We start from the raw sequence: 25,755 nt of genomic DNA on the forward strand, positions 1-25,755 counted from the left end.
TTATAAGATCTTGAGAAATAGTATAAACTGAGAAGAACACATACTTTTGTGGTTACGAGGGGGGGAGGGAAGGAGGGAGGGAGGGAGAGGTTTTTTTTTACTGATTAATTAGCAGATAAGAACTGCTTTAGGTGAAGGAAAGGACAACACTCAATACATGGAAGGTCAGCTCAATTCGACTGGACCAAAAGCAAAGAAGTTTCCGGGATAAAATGAAGGCTTCAAAGGTCAGCGGAGCAAGGGTGGGGTTTGGGAACCATGGTTTAAGGGGAATTCTAAGTCAATTGGCAAAATAATTCAATTATGAAAACATTCTGCATCCCACTTTGAAATGTGGGGTCTGGGGTCTTAAATGCCAACAAGCGGCCATCTAAGATGCATCAATTGGTCTCAACCCACCTGGAGCAAAGGAGAATGAAGAACACCAAGGTCACACGACAACTAAGAGCCCAAGAGACAGAAAGGGCCACATGAACCAGAGACCTACATCATCCTGAGACCAGAAGAACTAGTTGGTGCCTGGCCACAATCGATGACTGCCCTGTCAGGGAGCACAATACAGAACCCCTGAGGGAGCAGGGGATCAGTGGGATGCAGACCCCAAATTCTCATAAAAAGACCAGACTTAATGGTCTGACTGAGACTAGAGGAATCCCGGCGGTCATGGTCCCCAAACCTTCTGTTGGCACAGGACAGGAACCATCCCCGAAGACAACTCATCAGACATGAAAGGGACTGGACACTGGGTAGCAGAGAGATGCTGATGAAGAGTGAGCTAATTATATCAGGTGGACACTTGAGACTGTGTTGGCATCTCCTGTCTTGAGGGAGGATGAGAAGATAGAGAGAGCTGGAAGCTGGCCAAATTGTCACGAAAGGAGAGACTGGAAGGGCTGACTCATTAGGGGGAGAGCAAGTGGGAGTACGGAGTAAAAGGTATATAAACTTATATATGAGAGATTGACTTGATTTGTAAACGTTCACTTGAAGCTCAATAAAAGTTAATAAAAAAAAATACACGTAAGCATCTTGGCACCATGATCTAAGCATCCTATGGAACTCTCTGTAATCAGGGACTATACCATGAATAACTAGTAACCCACCAGGCTGTGATTATTACAATCTTCACTGATTTCCTGTCATTGCCCGCCCTAGGGTTTGGTACCTCTTTTTACCCCATGAGAATACTTGGATAACGAAACTGCCCCAGGACTACCTGGCTCCATTTTCAATGGCTACATAGCTCCCCAACTGCAGCGGCTTAAAAAACTTAATAAGCCTTTCTGTTTTAACTTGAAACAGTGTTCAAGGTTTTCTCTACAACACCAGCTAGATTGATAAGTCTGTTAAATCTAAGAAATGAAACTTACAAATAGACTGAAACGTAAGTTCTCTTAAAATGTTCCAATGCTGTAAACTAAATCAGTTTTCCCCCAAAATCACAAGCTTACATTCATTACTCAATCATACATTTCACAGTGATTTCCGAAGCTATTGTTCTTAGAAGCCAAATCCTGTCCGACATTGCCCATGTATAAAATACCAGATATGCACGCACTCCTCCTTCACCCAAAATAGGAATGCTTCCATTTTGGTTTTCCGCAAGGCTTCCGTCCTTTTGCCAAACCCTCCTGGAGTTCAAAGCTGCATCCCTATAATAGATAGCAGTCACCCTCTGGGCAACCAAGCTGCTTTCTTAGTTGGTGCTGTTAGGTGCTGTCAGTCGGTTCAGACTCATAGCGGCCCTATGTACAAGAGCATGGAGCACTGCCCAGTCCTGTGCCATGCTCACAACCCTGGTTATGCTTGAGCCCATTGTTGCAGCCACTGTGTCACTCCATCTTGTTAAGGGTCTTTCTATTTTCGGTGACCCTCTATCTTACCAAGCATGCTGTCTGTCATGCATTGAATTGTGTCCCCCCAAAAATATGTGTCAACATGGTTAGGGCATGATTCCCAGTATTGTGCGGTTGTCCTCCATTTTGTGATTGTCATTTTATGTTAAGAGTATTAGGGTAGGATTGTAACACCCTTACTCAGGTCACCTCCCTGGCCCAGTATAAAGGGAGTTTCCCTGGACTGTGGCCTGCACCACCTTTGATCTTCCAAAAGACAAAAGGAAAAGGAGGCAAGTAGAGAGTTGGGGAGCTCATACCACCAAGAAAGCAGAGCCAGGAGCAAAGCGCATCCTTTCGACCTCGGCTTCCTGCGCAAAGAAGCTCCTAGCCTAGGGGAAGATTGTGGTCCAGAAAGACCTGCCTCCAAAGCCGACAGAGAGAGAAAGGCTTCCCTTAGAGCTGAGGCCCTGAATTTGAACTCTTAGCCAAATTTACGATGAGAAAATAAACATCACTGTGTTAAAGCCATCCACTTGTGGTATTTCTGTTATAGCAGCACTGGATGACTAAAACAGTGTCCTTCTCCAGGGACTGGTCCCTCCCGACCACATGCCCAAGGTACGTGGGCCATCCTCCGTTCCAAGGTCCATTCTAGCTGAACTTCTCCCAAGACAGATTTGTCCATTCTTCTGGAGGTCCAGTAAGTTATATTGATAAATTACGATATCTTAGAACGGCTAAAATGTACTGTGTCCCTAGCGACATGGGTAGATCTCACGATTATAGTCTTAAGTGACTAAAGAACATGCGCTTGTGATTAGATTGAAAAACAAAACAATTCTAAGTTGATGAACACTACATCCTTTGGTAATAACAGGATGCGATCAAGAATAGGAAGAATGACACCAACTTCAGATCCGAGGTGACCGTGGGGATAAAAGGACAGCGATTAATTGCAGAGTGGGTACTTCAACTTTCCCTGCAAACTAGTATTTCAGAAATACAACTGAAGGGAAGAGGGCAAAAATTCAACCTCTATCAAGATCGGGCAGTGATTAATTGGGTGGCTGATTTACTTTTTGTCAGTAGAGTTCCTATATGTGAAACCATTTACAATGTAAAGACAGGTAAAACACCTAAAAGACAAATTTGTAGCTGTCCAACCAGTTATAATGTATCCACAGGATAGGACACCATGCCCCGTTAAAACTCATAATCACATCAACCAATGTTACAAAACAATTTGTGTATTAACTGCTCAAGGAGAAACTAATTTCCTTTGTAGACATTCACCTAAATTTTAATAAGACAAATAAATAAGTAAATTATTACAGCCAAGAAAAATTTAATATCAAAGAATATCTGGGGATATGGGGAAGACGCTCAAGATAGGTTTGATGTGAAAGGGAAGATGAGAAAACAGTTTACACTGGGAACCTGTGTTCTTTAAAATGTGTAGATTCCTCTTTCCCACAGGTGTCATCTAGGAAAGTGAGGTTACTACCAACTTGGTAACCTTCGCTGCCTCTGAGTGTTGTGACTACAGACAACTTGTGTTTTCTTCTCTATACCAAATTTTGTAATGAATATATAATCATTTTTATCAGAAAAATCATGTCATGGACAGTATGTTTGTGCAAGTCATATCAAAATAAAGCGAGTAGTCAATTGTTGTGGTGTGCCACTTGAGCGAGTCCAACTCACAGCGACCCAATGTGACAGAGTAGACCTGCCCCACAGGGCTGTAAACTTTCCAGGGGCAGATCACCAGGTTTTCTCTGCTGAGGAGCAGCTGGTGTTTTGGAACCACCCACTTAACCATTGCACCACCAGGGCAATTGGAACAGAAAAGAACAGCGCTCATCTCCATTCATGAAGCAGTCTCCAATTTCCCCAGGAGATGGTAGCATGTTTCCTACACAACACTGGCCAATGGTTTTTGCTAAGACACCTCCTTATGCTGCCCTCTTGTGAACAAATACAAGAATGCCTCGGATTGGGGAAAGTCGATCCTAAAATCCAGGTGTGTATTCTACATATGGATAATTAAAGATAGGGGCTCAATGGTGAAGTACTTGGCTGGTAACCTAAAGGTGGAGGTTCAAAGCCACCCAGCAGCTTCACTGGAGAAAGACTTGACTATCTGCTTCCGTAAAGATTATAGCCTATACAACCGATGACTGCCCTGACAGGGAACACAACACAGAACCCCTGAGGGAGCAGTGGGATGCAGACCCCAAATTCTCATCAGACCAGACTTAATGGTCTGACTGAGACTGGAAGGACCCCGGTGGTCATGGCCCCCAGACCTTCTGTTGGCCCAGGACAGGAACCATTCCTGAAGCCAACTCTTCAGACATGGATTGGACTGAACAATGGGGTTGGAGAGGGATGCTGGTGAGGAGTGAACTTCTTGGATCAGGTGGGGACACTTGAGACTATGTTGGCATCTCCTGCATGGAGGGGAGATGAGAGGGTGGAGGGGGTTAGAAGCTGATGAAATGGACACGAAAAGAGAGAGAGGCAGGAGAGAGCTGGCTGTCTCATTAGGGGGAGAGTAACTGGGAGTGTGTAGCAAGGTGAATATGGGTATTTGTGTGAGAGATTGATTTGATTTGTAAACTTTCACTTAAAGCACAATAAAAATTAATAAAAAAAAAAAAAACACAAGATTACAGCCTGGAAAACCAGAGCATGTCTACTCCATCACATGGGTTACTAAGAGTTCAAATTGACTCGATGGCACCCAACAACAACAGAGACAATTTATCCATGTAATTGAATTTGAAATTGTCAACTTTTTACTGAGAAAAAAAATAAATGCCACCCTGTTCCCTGTCAAACGTTAAACTCAAGCAAGAGCTCGTCGAGGCCACAGTGATTGCTATGACCTGCACTCTTGTCTGCACCCATGTCTTTTTTGATTTTTCCTAGAACGTTTCTCAGCACATGCACAGCAACAATAAATATGCACAGCAAAAATCAAGAAGGAATATTTCATTGACCTGCTCCAGAAAAGTGATGGAACTAAAATTAACTCGAGCTGAAGTATACAATCAAGGATAAAATTATGATAGAAAAACCTCTAGACCAATGCTTCTTAAATCTCTCTGAGTCGGAATCGACTTGACAGCACTGGGTGGCTGAGGACTCACATGGGGAGCCTGTTAAAAAGCAGACTTAGATCCAGGGGTAAGCCCAGAGACTCCCCACGTTGGATGCCGACGCTGACGGTACTGCGCCGTGGGGCCCAGAGAATGTGTGCCTCCCGCTAACGTCGGGCACAGGGCACCATGGTGGAATTCACACAACCAGAGCTCAGTATCTACTGTGCACATAGTGGCCACAGACAGGGAAGGTTGGACCCGCCGTCGAAGCTCTCTACTAAATCGGCATAGATGTAAGCTTGTCTTTTATAAGGAACCTAAATCAGTTGGTTAACTCTCTTTTGTCAGTTGATTCTGACTCATGGAGACCCCTTGGTTATCGAGTAGAACTGTGTTCTCTAGGGTTTTGCTGGGGGTGAACTTTACAGAAGCAGATTGCCAGGCCTTTCTTCTGTGCCACCACTGGTGGCTTCCAACCAACAATTTTTTGGTCAGTAATCAAGTTGAAAATGTGAAATCACACTCAAGTGCGGGGGAACACACACACATCTGTAAATGGGAGAGAATGTGACAAGGGCCGAAAATTGGATTCAGATTACACAAGAACAGAAACACAAGCCTTAGGGAGGGACACAATCTGAATGGTATGAGAATTTCTCAGCTTTTTTTTTACACAGGCTACGGACACCGGAGCAGGGTTCCTGACATGGGTGGAATTTCTCTGCTGTTCAAAAGAATCAAAACTCACCTGAATAGTGGAGTGTCTCATGCAAGAGAAGCCTCCTAGATGCCCAGTTTCTTGTTTTGGCTTCAGATTTGGGAACAGAGAAAGCACACCAGCCCCGCTCTGACCTGAACTCTTTGATATGGCAAGATATGTTGCGACTCTTGTTAAGTTCAAAGCTACAGAAACTTAAGAATGTTTCCTCTATCTGATAGGACATAATTAAGTTACCTGCTTTACTTAGAGCCATATGCTAATGAGTCTCACTTCCTTTTTCTTTTTCTTTGATTGGTCTCCTTCCCACTGCCCTCAAGTTCATTGTGACTCATAGAGACCCTATAGGACAGAGTAGCACTGCCCCATAGGGCTTCCATGGGGCGGCTGGGGGATTCCAACTGGCGACATTTTGGTTAGCAGCCGAGCTCTTAGCCACTGTGCAACCGGGGTTCCTCCAAAGAGATCTTACCACATTAAATAATGAAGGAAGCGCTGCAAGGGGGGATTTAGGGTGGTCCTTTTTCAGAGCAGTTTGAGACTGTTTTAGCATTCTGTCTTAACTCTGGGTGCTGTGGGTATTTACACCTGGCCGCTTTTCTCTCCTCAGCCACCAGTTCTTAAGTGTTTTAGAGGATCCTCAGCACCCTGGGATGTGTCCTGGGCTGGGCAAAAGCCCAACACCACCTGTGGTAGAAGTCAGCAGGGGGTAAGTTAGGCCTGGTGGGGGCAGCGGTTTGCTCTGTCTCTCAGAGCATCTCAGCACCCTACAGATATGATCGTTTTTTCTTTCATTCACTTTTCTTTTTGTTCTTTTTTGTTGTTTTTTTTTTTACTTTTTGCCCCTTAATAAGTTTGACAGTTGTTACCTGAAATGTTCAAACTTTTCCTTGATGGATTTACTAGAAAACCCACTGAGACTGATCTTACTCTACTGTCTTTATTTTATTTTTCAATGGTTCCATAAGGGGGAGAGCTTGCACTTGGGAAAGAAAGAGAGGAAATGGATGATATAAGGGGAAGGGGGAGAGCTTGCACTAGAAAGAGAAAGGGGAAATGGTCCCTACAGGGGTCCCTGACTTGGCAGTGAAGGGTTAACAGGGGGAGGTAGAAGAAAAGGGTATAAAGTCCTAAGAAAATGACTGGATGGGGCACTCAGGTTCTCTCTCTCTCTGAGCAGCCCCCTTGACACTCCCTGGTCAAGTGTACTATCCCTACTAACCCTCTGCTAGCTAATAAACCTCGAATTGCTTGGCACTAATTGTCTCAGTGTTGGAATTCTTCCCTACACCGAAGACAAGAACCGAGGCCGTTTTCTCCTGTAGCAGTTCTACCCTGAGGCGGCCTGTGCCCTAAGGCAGATCACAGAGAGGTGCAGCTTGGTGCAATTTCTGGCTGGATCTTTACGTCAATTAAGTGCTTATTAAAGTGATTTAGTACGAGGAGATGCAGCCTGATAAAGTAGCTATTTTGCACGAGGCAGATGAGTATTTCAATTTACTAGTTTTAAATACTTAAAATTTTCTTTTTTTAACTTTTTTATTATTAAGGGTAAAGCACCTAGAAAAATGCATACTAACGTACAGCTCCATACATTAAGTGACCATGTATTAAATTATTTTTGTAACTTTCCTTTTATTTACTAGTTAAGCTTTGTACTATATATACTGACGTAAGTTCCAGAAGTCTTAAAGCATTAAGTATGAAGCCCAAAATTAATAGCTGTCCAATCTCAGGGTAAGGAGCCCTGGTGGTGCAAAGGTTAAGCACTCAGCTGCTAACCTAATAGTCAACAGTAGGAACCTTCCCCGTAGCTTCTCCTAAGAAAGACCAGGCCATCTGCTCCCATAAAGATTACACCCAGGAAAACCCTCCAGGGTAGTTCTCTGTCACATGTGGTTGCTGGGTCACAACCCACTGGGTGGCACCTAATAAGGACACTGCAATTTGAACATAAGGTTTATTCTGAGCGGTTATTTCATAGGCATAGGGGGAGACCATTTGGATTCCAGACATAGCCAAAGGCTCCAAGGAGCTGGGTACAATGGGCCTTCTAAGGAGAAGAGGAGGGAGAAATAGAGAAGACCCACCATTGGCTCATCTTCACAGGATTGAGGGAACCCTGCCTTCCCCTCTTTACTGAGATCAGCTGATATCAGGTTACTTCTGGCCTGGCTACTAGTAAGTGGGCTCTCCACCCACCTGAGACCAACAGACTTTTTTTTTTTGAATAATTTTTATTGTGCTTTAAGTGAACGTTTACAAATCAAGTCAGTCTGTCACATATAAGCTTATATACACCTTACTACATACTCTCATTTACTCTCCCCCTAATGGGTCAGCACGCTCCCTCCTTCCAGTCTCTCCTTTCGTGACCGTTTTACCAGTTTCTAACCCTCTCTACCCTCCCATCTCCCCTCCAGACAGGAGATGCCAACACAGTCTCAAGTGTCCACCTGATACAAGTAGCTCACTCTTCATCAGCATCTGTCTCCTACCCATGTCCAGACCCTTCCATGTCTGATAAGATGTCTTCAGGAATGGTTCCTTTCCTGGGCCAACAGAAGATTTGGGGACCGTGACCACCGGGATTCTTCAAGTCTCAGTCAGACCATTAAGTCTGGTCTTTTTATGAGAATTTGGGGTCTGCATCCCACTGTTCTCCTGCTCCCTCAGGGGTTCTCTGTTGTGCTCCCTGTCAGGGCTTTCTCCAGGTGTAGCCGGGCACCATCTAGTTCTTCTGGTCTCAGGATGATGTAGACTCTGGTTCATGTGATCCAGGTGGGTTGAGACCAATTGAGGCATCTTAGATGGCCGCTTGTTAGCATTTAAGACCCCAGACACCACACTTCAAAGTGGGATGCAGAATCCAACAGACTTTTGATGAGATGGAAATTAGGAGATAATGCTTTGTGGACTTTTCTAGCAGGATGAGACAAATTTACATTGCTAAAGAGCAGTTTCTGGCAGGCTTTTGCAGTTGGGGTCACTCTCTCTACTGTTGATATGTGCTTTTGTGGATAAGAAAAGCCTTAAAATCAAACTAAGATGTCTGTTATTAATTTTCTTATTCAACACTGGTAAAGTTATTGGTATTGGATCATATTATTAAAGGAGACTCGGTGGCGCAGTGCTTAAAGCGATCGACTGCTAAGGGAAAGGTCCGCAGTTGGAAACCAGCAGTGTCTCCACAGGAGGAAGGTGTGGCAGTGGGCTTCCTTAGAGATTTACACTCTCAAAAATCCTATGGGGTCGCTGTCAGAATCCACTGGATGGCAGTAGGTTTTGGCTTTGATCCTAATATTGACACAGGGTTGTACAGATCGATTTGTAATGGGTGAATGTCTTTGTGTGTGTGTGTGTAAGCACACTTATTTGGACATTATACAGTTCTTCAGGAAACCCTAGTGGCATAGTGGTTAAAAGCTGCGGATGCTAACCAAAAGGTCAGCATTTGGGATCCACCAGTCGCTCCTTGGAAACCATATGGGGCAGTTCTACTCTGTCCTATAGGGTCACCGTGAGTCGGAATCAACTTGGCGGCAACAGGTTTCCTTAGGTTTTTGGTTTATACAGTCCTTCAAAATGTTGATTATACCCTTTGTGAGTGGGGTGTGTGTGTGTGTGTGTGTGTGTGTGTGTGTGTGTGTTTGGGCGCACAAGTACCTGCCAAGAACTTGTTGTTTTACAATTTGATAGTCAATTTATTTAACTGAAAAGCTCAAATGCCTTAACCTTTTAAGTTCAGCCCACTGGCCTTATTATTCTTTTTAGTGTCTACCAAATAATAGCAACCACTTTGAAGGGGCTTGTGGTGAATTAGGAATTAATATTGGAGTCATTATTCCCTGTTCTTCAGCGTAGAGAATGTGACTCAGCTGGCGCTGGGCTCAGAAGGACACATCAACGAGGCCCTGAGAAAGACAGTAGATTGGAAATGATCTTTTAGGGAGGAAAAATATCTTTTAGGGAACTTTTCACATAAGGCCAATCAAGCATTCCTGTTTCCTATTAGCATTTAGTGAATAGAAAATTTGTTGGACCAGTGAGGACCCTCCTGACTGTGGGTACTGAAACCTCCACCAAAGGTTGTTAAGAAAGACGATTGAAAATGTAGGATCAGTTTCTAGGCAGTCTGAGAAACGGTGATGTTTTCCCTGGTTTTGCCCATTTTGTAACGTTAATATCTACTGACGACTCTGTAGCTGTCTTTGGACTCGGGCAGATGTGGCTGTGGCAGCGTGCTTGCCGCTTTCCCACTCTTGTCTCTTCTGTAACGTTTCCTTGGACTCGGGCAGACATTAGCTCTGGCAGCATGCTTCTCTGCTTCTCGACTTTTGAATTTTTGAATACGTGCCCAATAAGACTTTCTTTTTGCTTTACTAAACTTTCTGATGTTTTTCCCCTACAACATTGGAAAGTATTCGAGGCCATTTGCAAATCAAGTTAATGACACACCTTCATCCACTTCAAAGTCCATTTGAATCTCTTGGTACAGGACACTCAGATGCCCCTTTAATCACTTCAATGCTTTGAATTAACACCTCCCCACATATGTCAATAACTCTTATAAATCTAATAAATGAAACTCACCAACACAGAGAAACTTCTCTTAAAAGGTTCCAAAGCTATATATAAAACTCGTTTTCCACAAAAATCACAGCTTAATTGCTCAATTTTACATTTTATAGTGAACTTCAAAGCTATTATTCTTAGAAGCCAAATTATTTTCACCTTTGCCCATGTGGAAAATATCAAATATGCACACATTCCTTCTTCACCCAAAATATGAATATTTCTGTTTTGGTTCTCTGTAAGGCATCTGTCGTTTTGCAAAATCCCCCTGGATTTGAAAGATGCACCCCTATCCCAGATGACAGTTAAAATAAATGAATCAATCAGTCAATCCCGTTGCAGTCCAGCCGACTCCGACTCATAGCGTCCCTACTGGATAGAATAGAACTGCCCCATAGGGTTTCCAAGGACAGGCTGGTGAACTGGAACTGCCAACCTTTTGGTTAGCTGGGGAACTCTTCACCACTGAGCCTTAGGACTCCAGTTACCCTCCTGGCAACCAAGCTGGTGAGTTTGAACCGCCCACTTAACCATTGCACCTCCAGGGCTCCTTGAACAGAAAAGAACAGTGTTCATCTCCACTCATGAAGCATTCTCCTATTTCACCACGAGATGGCAGCACAATTTCACACTCCATGCTTTCCAAAGCTTTTTCAAAAACATATGCTTATGCTGCCCTCTTGTGGGCAAATAGGGAATGGGTCATGGTAAGAAAAGAGTCATTTCTAAAATTCAGATGTTTGTTACATATTGGTAATTAAAGATAGTGGCGCAATGGTTAAGCACTTGGGTGGTTACATTAAGGTGGAGGTTCAAACCGGCCCAGCATCTTTGCTAGGGAAACACCTGGCTATCTACTTCAGTAAAGATTACAGCCCAGAAAACCAGAGCAGGCCTACTCTGTCCCATGAGGTTACTAGGAGTTCAAATTCACTTGATGACACCAAAAAATACCAACAAAAACAATTTATCAACTTAAGAGAACTTGAAAATCTTAGCTTTTTATCACAAACAAATAAATGCCACCACGCTCCCTGCTGAACATTAAACTCATACAACAACACATCAGAGCCACAGCGATTGCAGTGACCTGGGGTCGCCATGAGTGGGAATCCGCTTCATGGCAGTGGGTTTGTTTTTTTTTGGAGGGGCGGGGGTACTCTTGTCTGCACCAATATGTCTCTCTCTGTTTTTTTTTCTAGAACCTTACTACGCTGCATAAAACTTGTGTTATCTCACCACATGTATGGCAATCATAAAGAAGGAATATTTTATTTTCCTGCTCTAGAAAAGTGACTGAACTAAAGTTAACTCCTGCTGACGTAAATAATCAAGTATAAAATTAGGGTAGAAAACCCACTAGACCAATGCTTCTTAAACTGCGTATGCATAGGACTCACCTGGGGAGCTTGTTAAAAAGCAGATGTGGGAGGTGGAGCCAGGATGGTGGAATAGACAGAAGCTTCCCTGGAGCCCTCTTTACAACAAAGACCTGAAAAAACAATTTAAAGGAATATATTTGTGACCAGCTGGGAGCTGGGAGCCCTGTGGGTCAAAGGCAAGCTTAGACAAGGAACTGAGGGGGCAGGGGGAGAAAGAGACCATTCAGAAGCTGAGAGGTGTTAGGGGCCCTGAATTGCGAGGAGCCCTCAGGCCCCATTCCTGGAGTGGCTGCTGCCGCAGGCTGGTCCTAGCCTTGGGCCACAGTTTCCTCAGGGGGAAGCAGCAGCCACACAGCCCACTGACACCTCCCGGACCTGAGGAGAACGCAGTTTCCTCAGGGAGAAGCAGCAGCCAAATGGCCCGCTCACACCTCCGGGATCTGAGCAGAAGGGCGTTCTCGGCAAAAGCTAAGGAGTAGCCTATATTTTACCACGCCCGCCCCACCCCCAAGACGGCCTCAGCGGCTGTATCCCTAGGCCTGAGATACACGCTGGTGAGCACCTGGAGCCGCCCTCCCAGCCTTGGGGAAGGAAAAAATTTGCAGCTGGGGGAAAAAGATAATTTGCTAGCTCCATTAACTGGGGGAGCTCAGGACAGAAGTGGCTCCCGTCCAGGCATAAACCGTCCGTGGACCTTGAGCACCTTTCCCTTTTGCATGGACCCGTGTGGGCCTATTTCGGGAGAATAGGCCCTGGTTGGCAAACTCCAACCATTTCAGCGGTGCGGTGGAGAGGTGGGTGTTTGACATTTGACATTGCTTTGCCTATTAAACAAGGTCCTCACCTACCCACAACAGGGACCTAAGGACTGGTGGCTCCACTTGGGTCGCCCAGCCACCCGCGACAGGGTCCAGGGATAACTGGTGCCTCCCAGTCCTTACAACAAAAACTTTGGGTACCCATAGTCCCTCTGCAGAGCCCACCCACCAGCACGCTCTACGGAACAGAGACGCGTTTTCCTCAGAGACACTTGGGGGTCGGTTCTCAGCCCCCTGCCTCGCTCAGAGCGTGACCCCCTGCTGCAATCAGATACGGGTATATATGCCAATCACCCCTGCCCCTCTAAGACTGTAGGACAGAGCCTGTACCACACACTTGATATCAGCTAGCTGGAAACCTGAGCCGAATTCATACAAGAAAAGTGAATGGACTCCTAGACTGATATACCTGATAACAGCTCTAGCCAGCTGGGGACAGGACACCAGAGCTCCAAAGGCGAAAATAATCAAGCTAGCTCACTCAAGCAACCCATAGGGGTATACCAAAACAAAACAAAGCAAGCAGCTACGACACAGTAAGCAAGCATAAACTAATACAATAACTTATAGATGGCTCAGGGACAACAGTCAATATCAAGTCACATAAAGAAATAGGCCATGATCACCTCAACATGCTCTCAAAACAAGGAATCCAAGAATCTTTTAGATGAAAGTGCATTCCTGGAATTACCAGATGCAGAATACAATAGTTTAATATACAGAACCTCTTCAAGACATCAGGAAGGAAATGAGGCAATACGCAGAACAAGTCAAGGAACACACAGATAAAGCAACTGAAGAAATCAGAGAGATTATTCAGGAACATAATGAAAAGTTTAATAAGCTGGAAAATTCCATAGACAAACAGCAATCAGAAATTCGGAAGATTAACAATAAAATTACAGAATTAGATAACTCAATAGAAAGTCAGAGGAGCAGAATTGAGCGCTACAATTTCTGAACTCGAAGATAAATCACTTGGCACTAATATATTTGAAGAAAAATCAGATAAAAGAATTTTAAAAAATGAAGAAAACTCAAGAATCATGTGGGACTCTATCAAGAGAAATAACCTACGAGTGACTGGAGTACCAGAACAGGGAGGGATAACAGAAACTACAGAGAAAATTGTTGAGGATTTATTGACAGAAAACTTCCCTGATATTGTGAAAGATGAGAAGATATCTATCCAAGATGCTCATCGAACTCCACATAAAGTAGATCTTAAAAGAAAGTCTCCAAGACATATTATAATCAAGCTTGCCAAAACCAAAGATAAACAGACAATTATAAGAGCAGCGAGGGATAAAAGAAAAGTCACCTACAAGGGAGAGCCAATAAGAATAAGCTCGGACTAGTCGGCAGAAACCATGCAGGCAAGAAGGCAATGGGATGACATATTTAAAAAACTGAAGGAAAATTGCCTGCCAAGAATCATATATCCATCAAAACTGTCTCTTAAATATGAAGGTGAAATTAAGACATTTCCAGATAAACACAAGTTGAGGGAATTCGTAAAAACCAAACCAAAACTACAAGAAATACTAAAGGGAGTTCTTTGGTTAGAAAATCAATAATATCAGGTATCGACCAAAGACTAGAACCCTGGGCAGAGCAACCAGAAGTCAACCCAGACAGGGAAATCCAATTCCAAAAAAAAAAAAAAAAAAACCCAACACAGGGTAACGGTGATGTTATTATATAAAAAAAGACACCATTAAAATAATAAAGAGGGACTAAGAAATGTAATCATACACCTTCCGTATGGAGAGAAACATACAGCGATACAGAGAAATAAAAGTTAGTTACAAATTTAGAAAAATAGGGGTAACTAATAAGGTAACCACAAAGGACACAAACTATCCTACTCATCAAAATAAAATACAAGGGAAAAATACAGACTCAGCAGAAACAAAATCAACAACAACAAATATGAGGAAAGGACAATATATAAAGAAAACCTACTCAGCACATAAAATCAAGTGGGAAAAAGAAGCTGTCAACAACACACGAAAAAAGACATCAAAATGATAGCACTAAATTCATACCTATCCATAATTACCCTGAATGTAAATGGACTAAATGCACCAATAAAGAGACAGAGAGTGGCAGAATGGATTAAAAAACAGGATCCGTCTATAAGCTGCCTACAACAGACACACCTTAGACTTAGAGACACAAACAAACTAAAACTCAAAGGATAAAAAAATATATATCAAGCAAACAACAATCAAAAAAGAGCAGGAGTGGCAATATTAATTTCTGACAAAACAGACTTTAAAGTTAAATCCATCAGAAAGGATAAGGAAGGACACTATATAATGATTAAAGGGACAATACACCAAGAAAAAAAAAGAAGATATAACCATATTAAATATTTCTGCACCCAATGACAGGGCTGCAAGATACATAAAACAAACTATCAGCATTGAAAAGTGATATAGACAGCTCCACAATAATAGTAGGAGACTTCAACACACCACTTTCGGTGAAGGACAGGACATCCAGAAAGAAGCTTAATAAAGACATGGAAGATCTAAATGCCACAACCAACCGACTTGACCTCGTAGACATATACAGAACACTCCACCCAACAGCAACCAACTGTATACTTTCTTTCCTAGCGCACATGGAACATTCTCTAGAATAGACCACATATTAGGTCATAAAGCAAGCCTTAGCAGAATCCAAAACATCGAAATATTACAAAGCATCTTCTCTGACCATAAGACTATAAAAGTGGAAATCAATAACAGGAAAAGCAGGGAAAAGAAATCAAACACTTGGAAACTGAACAATACCCTGCTCAAAAAAGACTGGATTATTGAAGACATTAAGGATGGAATAAAGACATTCAGAGAATCCAATGAGAATGAAAACACTTCCTATCAGAACCTTTGGGACACAGCAAAAGCGGTGCTCAGAGGCCAATTTATATCAATAAATGCACACATCCAAAAAGAAGAAAGGGCCAAAATCAAAGAACTATCCCTACAACTTGAACAAATAGAAAGAGAGCAACAAAAGAAACCCACAGGCACCAGGAGAAAACAAATAATAAAAATTAGAGCAGAACTAAATGAAATAGAAAACAGAAAAGCAATTGAAAGCATTAACCAGACCAAAAGCTGGTTTTTTGAAAAACTCAACAAAATTGATAAACCATTGGCCAAACTGACAAAAGAAAAACAGGAGAGGAAGCAAATAACCCAAATAAGAAATGAGACGGGCGATATTACAACAGACCCAACTGAAATTAAAAGAATCATATCTGATTACTATGAAAAACTATACTCAAATTTGTAAACCTAGAAGAAATGGACGAATTCCTAGAAACACACTACGTACCTAAACTAACACAAACACAGGCAGAACAACTAAACAGAGCCATAACAAAAGAAGAGATTGAAAAGGTAATCAAAAAACTCCCAACAAAAAAAAAGCCTTGGTCCGGAGGGCTTCACTGCAGAGTTCTACCAAACTTTCAGAGAAGAGTTAACACCACTACTACTAAAGGTATTTCTGAGCATAGAAAAGGATGAAATGCTACCAAACTCATTCTATGAAGCCACCATATCCCTGATACCAAAACCAGGTAAAGACACCACAAGAAAAGAAAGTTATAGACCTGGATACCTCATGAATGTAGATGCAAAAGTCCTCAACAAAATTCTAGCCAATAGAATTCAACAACATATCAAAAAAATAATTCACCATGACCAAGTGGGATTCATACCAGGTATGCAGGGATGGTTCAACATTAGAAAAACAATTAATGTAATCCACCATATAAGTAAAACAAAAGACAAGAATCACATGATTTTATCAATTGATGCAGAAAAGGCATTTGACAAAGTTCAACACTCATTCATGATAAAAACTCTCAGCAAAATAGGAATAGAAGGAAAATTTCTCAACATAATCAAGGGCATTTATACAAAGCCAACAGCTAACATCACCCTAAACGGAGAGAGCCTGAAAACATTCCCATTGAGATTGGGAACCAGACAAGGATGCCCTTTATCACCACTCTTATTCGACATTGTGCTGGAAGTCCTAGCCAGAGCAATTAAAAAGAAAAAAAATTTTTTTTTTTTTTAGCCAGAGCAATTAGGCTAGATAAAGAAATAAAAGGCAGCCAGATTAGCAAGGAAGAAGTAAAAGTATCTCTATTTGCAGATGACATGATCTTATACACAGAAAACCCTAAGGAATCCTCCAGAAAACTACTGAAACTAATAGAAGAGTTCAGTGGAGTATCAGGATACAAGATAAACATACAAAAATCACTTGGATTCCTCTACACCAACAAAAAGAACATCGAAGTGGAAATCACCAAATCAATGCCATTTACAGTAGCCCTCAAGAAGATAAAATACTTAGGAATAAATCTTACCATAGATGTAAAAGACTTATACAAAGAAAACTACAGTACACTTCTGCAAGAAACCAAAAGAGACTTACATAAGTGGAAGAACATACCTTGCTCATGGATAGGAAGACTTAACATTATAAAAATGTCTATTCTACCAAAAGCGATCTCTACATGTAATGCAATTCCGATCCAAATCCCAAGGACATTCTTTAATGAGAGGGAGAAACAAATCACCAATTTCATATGGAAGGGAAAGAGGCCCCGGATAAATAAGGCATTACTGAAAAAGAAGAACAAAGTGGGAGGCCTTACTTTAACTGATTTCAGAACCTATCATACCGCCACAGTAGTCAAAACGGCCTGGTACTGGTACAACAACAGATACATGGACCAATGGAACAGAATTGAGAATCCAGACATAAAACCATACACATATGAGCAGTTGATATTTGATAAAAAAAAAAAAAAATTTTTTCATAAACGCCCCAAAAAGTTAAACAGGGAAAAGACAGTCTTTTTAACAAATGGTGCTGGCATAACTGGATATTCATCTGCAAAAAAATGAAACAAGACCCATACCTCACTCCATGCACAAAAACTAACTCAAAATGGATCAAACACCTAAATATAAAATCTAAAACGATAAAGATCATGGAAGAAAAAAATAGGAACAGCGCTAGGAGCCCTAATACATGGCATAAACAGTATAGAAAACCCGATAAAGAATGTAGAAGAAAAACCAGATCACTGGGAGCTCCTGAAAATCAAACGCTTATGCTCATCCAAAGACTTCACCAAAAGAGTAAAAAGACTACCTACAGACCGGAAAAAAGTTTTTAGCTATGACATTTCTGATCAGCGCCTGATCTCTAAAATCTACATGATACTGCAAAAACTCAACTGCAAAAAGACAAATAACCCAATTAAATAATGGGCAAAAGATATGAACAAACACTTCACTAAAGAAGACATTCAGGTAGCTAACAGATACATGAGGAAATGCTCACGATCATTAGCCATTAGAGAAATGCAAATCAAAACTACGATGAGATTTCATCTCTCTCCAACGAGGCTGGCATTAATCCAAAAACACAAGATAATAAATGTTGGAGAGGCTGTGAAGGGATTGGAACACTTCTACACTGCTGGTGGGAATGTCAAATGGTACAACCACTTTGGAAATCGATTTGGCGCTTCCTTAAAAAGCTAGAAATAGAACTAGGATACGATCCAGCAATCCCACTCCTTGGAATATATCCTAGAGAAATAAGAGCCTTTACACCAACAGATATATGCACACCCATGTTTATTGCAGCAGTGTTTACAATAGCAAAAACATGGAAGCAACCAAGGTACCCATCAACGGATGAATGGGTAAATAAATTATGGCATATTCACACGATGGAATACTACGCATCGATAAAGAACAGTGAGGAATATGTGAAACATTTCATAACATGGAGGAACCTGGAAGGCATTATGCTGAGTGAAATGAGTCAGTTGCAAAAGGACAAATATTGTATAAGACCACTATTATAAGAACTCGAGAAATAGTTTAAACTGAAAAGAAAACATTCTTTTGTGGTTACGAGAGGGGGAAGGGAGGGAGGGTGGGAGAGGGGTATTCACTAATTAGGTAGTAGATAAGAACTACTTTAGGTGAAGGGAAACACAGCACATAGTACAGGGGAGGTCAGCACAATTGGACTAAACCAAAAGCAAAGAAGTTTCCTGAATAAACTGAATGCTTTGAAGGCCAGCGTAGCAGGGGCAGCGGTCTGGCGACCATGGTTTCAGGGGACATCTAAGTCAATTGGCATAATAAAATCTATTAACAAAACATTCTGCATCCCACTTTGAAGAGTGGTGTCTGGGGTCTTAAACGTTAGCAAGCAGCCATCTAAGATGCATCAATTGGTCTCAGCCCACCTGGATCAAAGGAGAATGAAGAACACCAAGGACACAAGGTGATTACGAGCCCAAGAGACAGAAAGGGCCACATGAATCTGTGACTACATCATCCTGAGACTAGAAGAACTAGATGGTGCCCGCCCACAACCGATGACTGCCCTGACAGGGAACACAACAGAGAACCCCTGAGGGAGCAGGAGAGCAGTGGGATGCAGACCCCAAATTCTCCTAAAAAGACCAGACTTAACGGTCTGACTGAGACTGGAAGGACCCCGGTGGTCACGGACCCCAGACCTTCTGTTGGCCCAGGACAGGAACCATTCCCGAAGCCAACTCGTCAGACATGGATTGGACTGGACAATGGGTTGGAGAGGGATGCTGGTGAGGAGTGAACTTCTTAGATCAGGTGGACACTTGAGACTATGTTGACATCTCCTGCCTAGAGGGGAGATGAGAGGGTGGAGGGGGTTAGAAACTGGCAAAAAGGACACGAAAAGAGAGAGTGGAGGGAGAGAACAGGCTGTCTCATTAGGGGGAGAGTACTTGGGAGTGTGTAGCAAGGTGTATATGGGTTTTTGTGTGAGAGACTGACTTGATTTGTAAACTTTCACTTAAAGCACAACAAAAATTATTAAAAAAAAAAGTTTAATTAAAAAAAAAAAAAAACCTGGTGGCACAGTGGTTAAAAGCTTAGCCGGTAACCAAAAGGTTGGCAGTTCACCACCTAAACCAGAGACTCCATCAGCCTGAGACCAGAACTAGATAGTGCCTGGCTACCACCAGTGACCACCCTGACAGGGAACACAACAGAGAGTCCCTGACAGAGCAGGAGAAAAGTGTTCTGCAGAACTCAAATTCACGTAAAAAGACCAGACTTAATGGTCTGACTGAGACTGGAGGAACTCCAGAAGGCTTGCCCCCGGACTCTCTGTTAACCCAGAACTAAAACCATTCCAAGGCCAACTGTTCAGACAAAGATTAGACTGGACTATAAACCATGAAATGATACTCATGAAGAGAGTGCTTCTTAGTTCAAGTAGATACATGAGACTAATGGGCAGCTCCTGTCTGGAGGCGAGATGAGAAGGAAGAAAGGGACAGGAGCTGGTTGAGTAGACACGGGAAACCTGGGGTAGAAGGGAGGAACGTGCTCTCACATTATAGGGGTAACAACTTGGGGCACATAACAATGTGTGTATAAGTTTTGCAGAAATTGAGCTGTAAACTTTCACCTAAAACACAATAAATAAATGAAGATCAGTAAAGTAAACAAACCAAAAAAAGGTTGGCAGTTCGAATCCACCAGCTGCTCCTTGGAAACCCTGTGAGGCAGTTCTACTCTGTCTATAGGGTCACCATGAGTCGAAATCGACTTGATGGCAATGGGTCAACAGGTTTAAGGGTCTTATGAATTTGAGACTGTTGCTTTCTAACCCTGGGTGCCTGTGCAAGGAAATTTAGGAAGGTACATTCCAGATCGCCCTGACTTCTCTGGTGCTGGCTTCTGGCTCCTATCACGGAAGACCTTTCCATCCACTGTGTACCTTCCTAAAGTTTCCCAACTTACTAAGACTCTTAGGAATTACAGTGATTTTAAGCTGTTGTTAATTGAGTCAATTCCGACTCATGGCGACCCCATGTGTGCAGAGTAGAACTGTGCTCCATAGGGTTTTCATGGCTGTCACACTTTTCACAATGGAGCTGTGGTAGCGCAGTGCTTAAGTCCTCAGCTGCTAACTGAAAGGTCGATGGTTCAAATCCACCAGCCGCTCAGCGGGACAAAGATGTGGCAGCCTGCTTCCATAAAGATGACGGCCTTGGAAACCCATGGGGCAATTCTACTCTATCGTATAGGGTCGTCATGAGTTGGAATTGACTCAATGGCAATGGCTTTGGTTTGGTTTAGGGTGGTACAAACAATTTGCACTCAACTAAGAAAAATAAAAGATTTCTTTTTACCAACCTAAAGGTTGGTGGTTCTAATCCACCCAGTGGTACTGCCAACGAAAAGGCCTGGAGATCTGCTTCCATAAAGATGACAGCCAAGAAAATCCTATAAGGTCACTAAAAGTCAGGATTGATTTGATGGCAATGGTTTTACTTTTTTTAAAATAGGATACTTTAGAAGCAGATTGCCAGGCCTTTCTTCCAAGGTACACGGGGATGGGGTTAAAAAAAAACAAAACCCATTGCTGTCGCGTCAACTCATAGTGACCCTACAGGACAGAGTAGAACTGCCCCATAGGGTTTCCTAGGAACAGCTGGTAGATTTGAACTGCTAGCATTTTGGTTAGCAGCCATAGCTCTTAACCCCTGCTCCACCAGGGCTCTGTGGGTGGGTTAGGACCTCAAAAAAGAACTTTAAATCTAGAAAGCCTTCAGTTTTCAAGTGGTATCTGACTCCTCTGGCCCCCTAGTTTGCCTCTGTCATGTGACTACCATTTTCAGAACTCTCTGACCAGCCCTGGTAGTTATGGAAATGTAAGAATATTTCAATTTCCAACGACCTCTCAAGCTGGCAGTTACCACTGTTAGCACTTCTGAGAAGTCCTCCTCTCCTTTTTTCTTTGTCAGGGTGAAGCACTGTGGTTTAGTTATATTTTTGCCCTGGCTGAGGTCACTGAGGCTTTTTGGTGGCCGCCTTTAATCTCTTCATCTTCCCTCAGAAAAGATCAGATGTCCCGTGATGGCCAAACAAAGCAGGTAAGCCTAGGCCGCCTTTCTGTTGCTGTAAACAAGCTTCATTTCATTTTCATCACGGACTGCTAGGCTGTATGCCGTTGGCAGTTAAAATGAGGCCATCTGAGTATCACTTTGAATGTGAGTTGTAACTCCTCACATTGGCCAATGTTACCTCCACCGCCACATCGCTCTTTACATGAGAACCATGACAGGATTTAGTGTCAATGTGGGAAGAAAGTAAATGCCTAATGTGTGACTTAGCTATGTGTGATGGTGTCACCAAACCACAGGGTGTAATTCCTTTAATAAACCCATTGCATCTTTGCTCTTTATGAAGTATCTAATCTTAAAAGGTCTTGAGTCAAATCGAGAGAACAGAGACCAGAAGGGAAGTAGATTTTAGATCTTCCCATATGCTGCTATTAGTCAAGATTCACTTTTTGTGGGACATAGAGAAGGCCACAGATCGCCGTGATTTTAGTGGGCATGGAATTTGTCTGTATGTTGGTGTCTTTTGATGTGAATAAACGCCATGGACTATTAGCCAGGAAGCATGTGTCTAATGGCAAGAACTCTGAAGTTGTTGGGAATATCAGGCTTCGCAGCAAGGGGATAGAGATCGGAGGCTCCAAAATGCTCCGTATGGACAGTCACTTACATTAGCCACACACCTGGTGACTCTGAGCAGACCCTATATCATACCCTTCTGTGCAAAGCAACTGAGGGGGAAGTCGTATGAGGACAGTTTTCTGAGTATCCCTGCTTCTTACTCCCAAGAGTTCGAATTGACAAGAAATGCACTTCAGTTGGTTCACAATCTAAATAAAAAAAACCAAAACCCAGTGCCGTCGAGTCGATTCCGACTCATAGCCACCCTACAGGACAGAGTAGAACTGTCCCACAGTCTAAATACTTAGTACAAATTCCTGGAATTGGAGTTGCTGAGCAAGGTACAACATGTCAGTTTTTCATAGATACAGGGAAATTATACTCCAAAAATGTCTTACAAATAGATATTCCCACAATGGTCATGGACTTATAGACTTCTTTTCTTTTCTAGATTTTATTTATTGTGTTGTTGTTGAGAATATACACAGCAAAACACACACCGGTTCAGTAGTTTCTACACGGACCATTTAGTGATGTTAATTACACGCTTCAAGCTGGGCAACCGTTCTCACCCTCCTTTTCCGAGTTGTTCCTCCCTCACTTGTTTTTTAATAATACTTTAGGTAAAAGTTGACAGAGCAGATCAGTTTCTCATTCCAAAATGTATCCGCCAATTGTTTCAGAACATTGGTTGCCATCCCCCCAATGTGTGAGCACTCTCCCCCTTTCCACCCCAGGTTCCCCATTTCCACTCTCCAGTATTCCTGGCCCTTCCTGCCTCCTCAGCTTTGCTTTTGGGCAGGTGTTGCCCATTAGGTCTCCTCTGCCTGATTGAGCTAAGAAGCACGTTCCTCACTGTGTTATTGTTTACTTTATATGCCAGGCCAGGGGAAGTCCCACGACCATTCTGGGGAGATTTTGTGTGCAGCCAGGGAAGCGTGCCTTTCCCCCTTGATATTTCATTAGCAAATGTCTATGTGTATTTCTACATGGGACACGGACGATTCTTTAACTTCTTTGGCTTCCTCCCTTGCTTTTTCTGGAGCCCTGGTAGCACAGTGGTTAAGAGCCTGGCGGCTAACCAAGAGGTCAGAGGTTTGAACCCACCAGCCGCTCCTTGGAAACCCTATGGCGCAGTTCTACTCTGTCCAATAGGGTCGCTATGAGTCGGAATCGACTTGACGGCAACGAATGTCCTTTTTACCAGTTAAGCTAAATTATTGTTAGGGGTTAAGATGACTTCGGGGGATATTTTTGGTTTAAAAGTTAAAGATTCGGCTTCTTTTATTCTTATAGAAGATACTTAGAGCACTAATTGAAGGCCAGGAAAGAGATAGAATAGGTAAATATCACCTCAGGCAAGATGTAAATAGTCAGCACCTTTGAAACTTTAGCTCATCTAATCTATTTTTTTTTCCTCCTTGGTGTTCCTGGCTTGACTTCATAACTCCTCTACCCTGTCTGCAGTCGACTTGAAATGAAGCACTTTCTCCGCGAACTCCTCGGCCTCCTTTTCAGTTACATGTCTTGGACATGTGGCATCATCCTGGCAATGAGCAGATCCTGGCGAGTGTGGGAAGTGGACAGCGAGATCGTTCCCATGGTGTCTATTGGACTTTGGGAAGTTTTTTATATTCAAAACCTTAACATCTCTGGCGTGCTGGTCAAGATGGGGCAGGTGTGTGTTATGGATGGGAGCTGGGCCCTTCCTGATGAAATCACGTATGCGCAGGAGCTGATCGTGTTAGCTAATTTGATGAAGTCAGTAGTCCTGAGTTTTGGCACAATGACCCTTTGGGTCAGTTGGATCAAATCTCCGTACCCAGAGTTTCTTCGAATGTATTACAAAATCTGCACCCACCTTCTTTTGCTCAGCTCTTGCTGTACCCTGAGTGCAGTGATCTGGAATTTCAGTGCGGATTTTTCTGGAGAAACCACCTTTGACTTTCCAGAGAGCTTTCCTGTTAAAAAAGAAGCACTGATACGGGAAAAGGGCTCCTATGTCCTCCCATTGGCAATCACAACTACCTTCCTGTCTGTTATCAGTGCCTTCAGCTTCCTGTTTGAGCGATATTTACTAACACAGATTCATGTGGAGCCCACAATTTTGGGCAGAAGTTCAAAACAAAGAGTCTTCTGAGGGCTTTTACTTTTTGGAATGGCGACGTATACTTTTCCTGAAGAAATTTCTTACATATACATAACATTGTCGCAGCCATCCACTCATTTGAAATAAACATCCTTATTTGACTTGTCAGGGTGTGTCTGAAACTGATTTTCTCCTTTTGTGCCCCTTGCTATAAACCTGTTCCTTTCTTTGAAGCCTTCACTTCCTGAGATCTGCAGGTAATCACCTTCTATATATACCTGACTCATAGTGATCCCATAGGACAGAGGACAACTGCCCCATAGGGTTTCCAAGGCTGTAACCTTCATGGAAGCAGATTGCCACATCTTTCTCCCTTGGAGCAGCTGGTGGGTTTGAACCACCGACCTTTTGGTTAGCAGCTGAGCACTTAACTACTGTGCCACCAGGGCCCCTTCTTCTGTACACACACTGTCAAAAATCAAAGGCAGGAAGGAGAGCTTTTGCTTAGGAGGCATGGAGTTTATGTAATGGGGGTGGAATGATTTGGAAAAGGATAGTGAGAATGGGTGAACCTCAAGGCTGTTGTCAACTTTGGTGAAGGGAAGGACAACATACAATACAGGGGAAGTCAGCACAACTGGACTAAACCAAACCTAAGAAGTTCCCCGAACACAACCAAATACTTTGAGGGACAGAGTCGCTGGGATTGGGGCCTGGGGCCATAGTTTCGGGGGACATGTAGGTCAATTGACATGACCAAGTTTATTAAGAAAATGTTCTACATCCCACTTTGGTGAGTGGCGTCTGGGGTCTTTAAAAGCTTTCGAGCAGCCATCTAAGATACATCTATTGGTCCTATCCCACTTGGAGCAAAGGAGAATGAAGAAAACCACAGACACAAGAAAAATATTATTCTAGAGGGCTAAGGGACCACATGACCCAGAGACTCCATCTGCCCGAGACCAGGAGAACTAGATGGTGCTTGGCTACCACCAATGACCACCTTGACAGGGAACACAACAGAGAGTCCTGGACAGAGCAGGAGAAAAATGTAGACCAGAACCCAAATTATGTAAAAAGATCAGCCTTCATGGTCTGACAGAGACTGGAGGAACCCCCCAAACTATGGTCCTAGACTCTCTGTTAACCCACAAGTGAATCCATTCCTGATGCCCACTCTTCAGACAAAGATTAGACAGGAGTATAAAACAAAAACGATACGCCTGAGGAATGTGCTTCTTAGTTCAATCAGATGTAAGAGACCAAATGGGTAGCTCCTGTCCAAAAGCAGGATAAGAAGGCAGGAAGGGACAGGAACTGGTCGAATGGACACAGGGAGCCCGGGGTGGAAAGGGGGAATGGGCTGTCACATGGTGGGGATTGCAGCTAATGTCACAAAACAATCCGTGTATACATTTTTGAATGAGAAATTAACATGCGCTGTAAGCTTTCACCTAAAGCACCAAAAAAATTACATATATAAAAAAAGGTGTATTGGCTTGGGCATCTAGTAGACTAGGTTCTGGGTTCCACCTCATTACTCCTAGTTGTTTTTACAGAAGTTAATTGACTATTCAGGATTCCCAGGTAAGCAGAAAATCAGAATGCTTTACAGATACTTCAAGTTTACTTTTTATTCTTTGCTTTTAAG

General features: G+C 42.8%; 1 long non-coding RNA gene across 1 annotated transcript in view; it reads right to left on the minus strand.

Moving 5' to 3' along the window:
• The window catches only part of LOC126069593 (uncharacterized), a 224,373-nt gene that overhangs the window by 9,228 nt on the left and 189,390 nt on the right, over positions 1-25,755 (minus strand). Inside the window, exon 2 of the long non-coding RNA XR_007515978.1 lies at positions 400-1,216. This is a non-coding gene — a long non-coding RNA (uncharacterized LOC126069593). The remainder of the gene's footprint in view (positions 1-399; positions 1,217-25,755) is intronic.

The sequence above is a fragment of the Elephas maximus genome, chromosome X (genome assembly GCF_024166365.1).
Source record: "Elephas maximus indicus isolate mEleMax1 chromosome X, mEleMax1 primary haplotype, whole genome shotgun sequence".
Taxonomy (NCBI): domain Eukaryota; kingdom Metazoa; phylum Chordata; class Mammalia; order Proboscidea; family Elephantidae; genus Elephas; species Elephas maximus.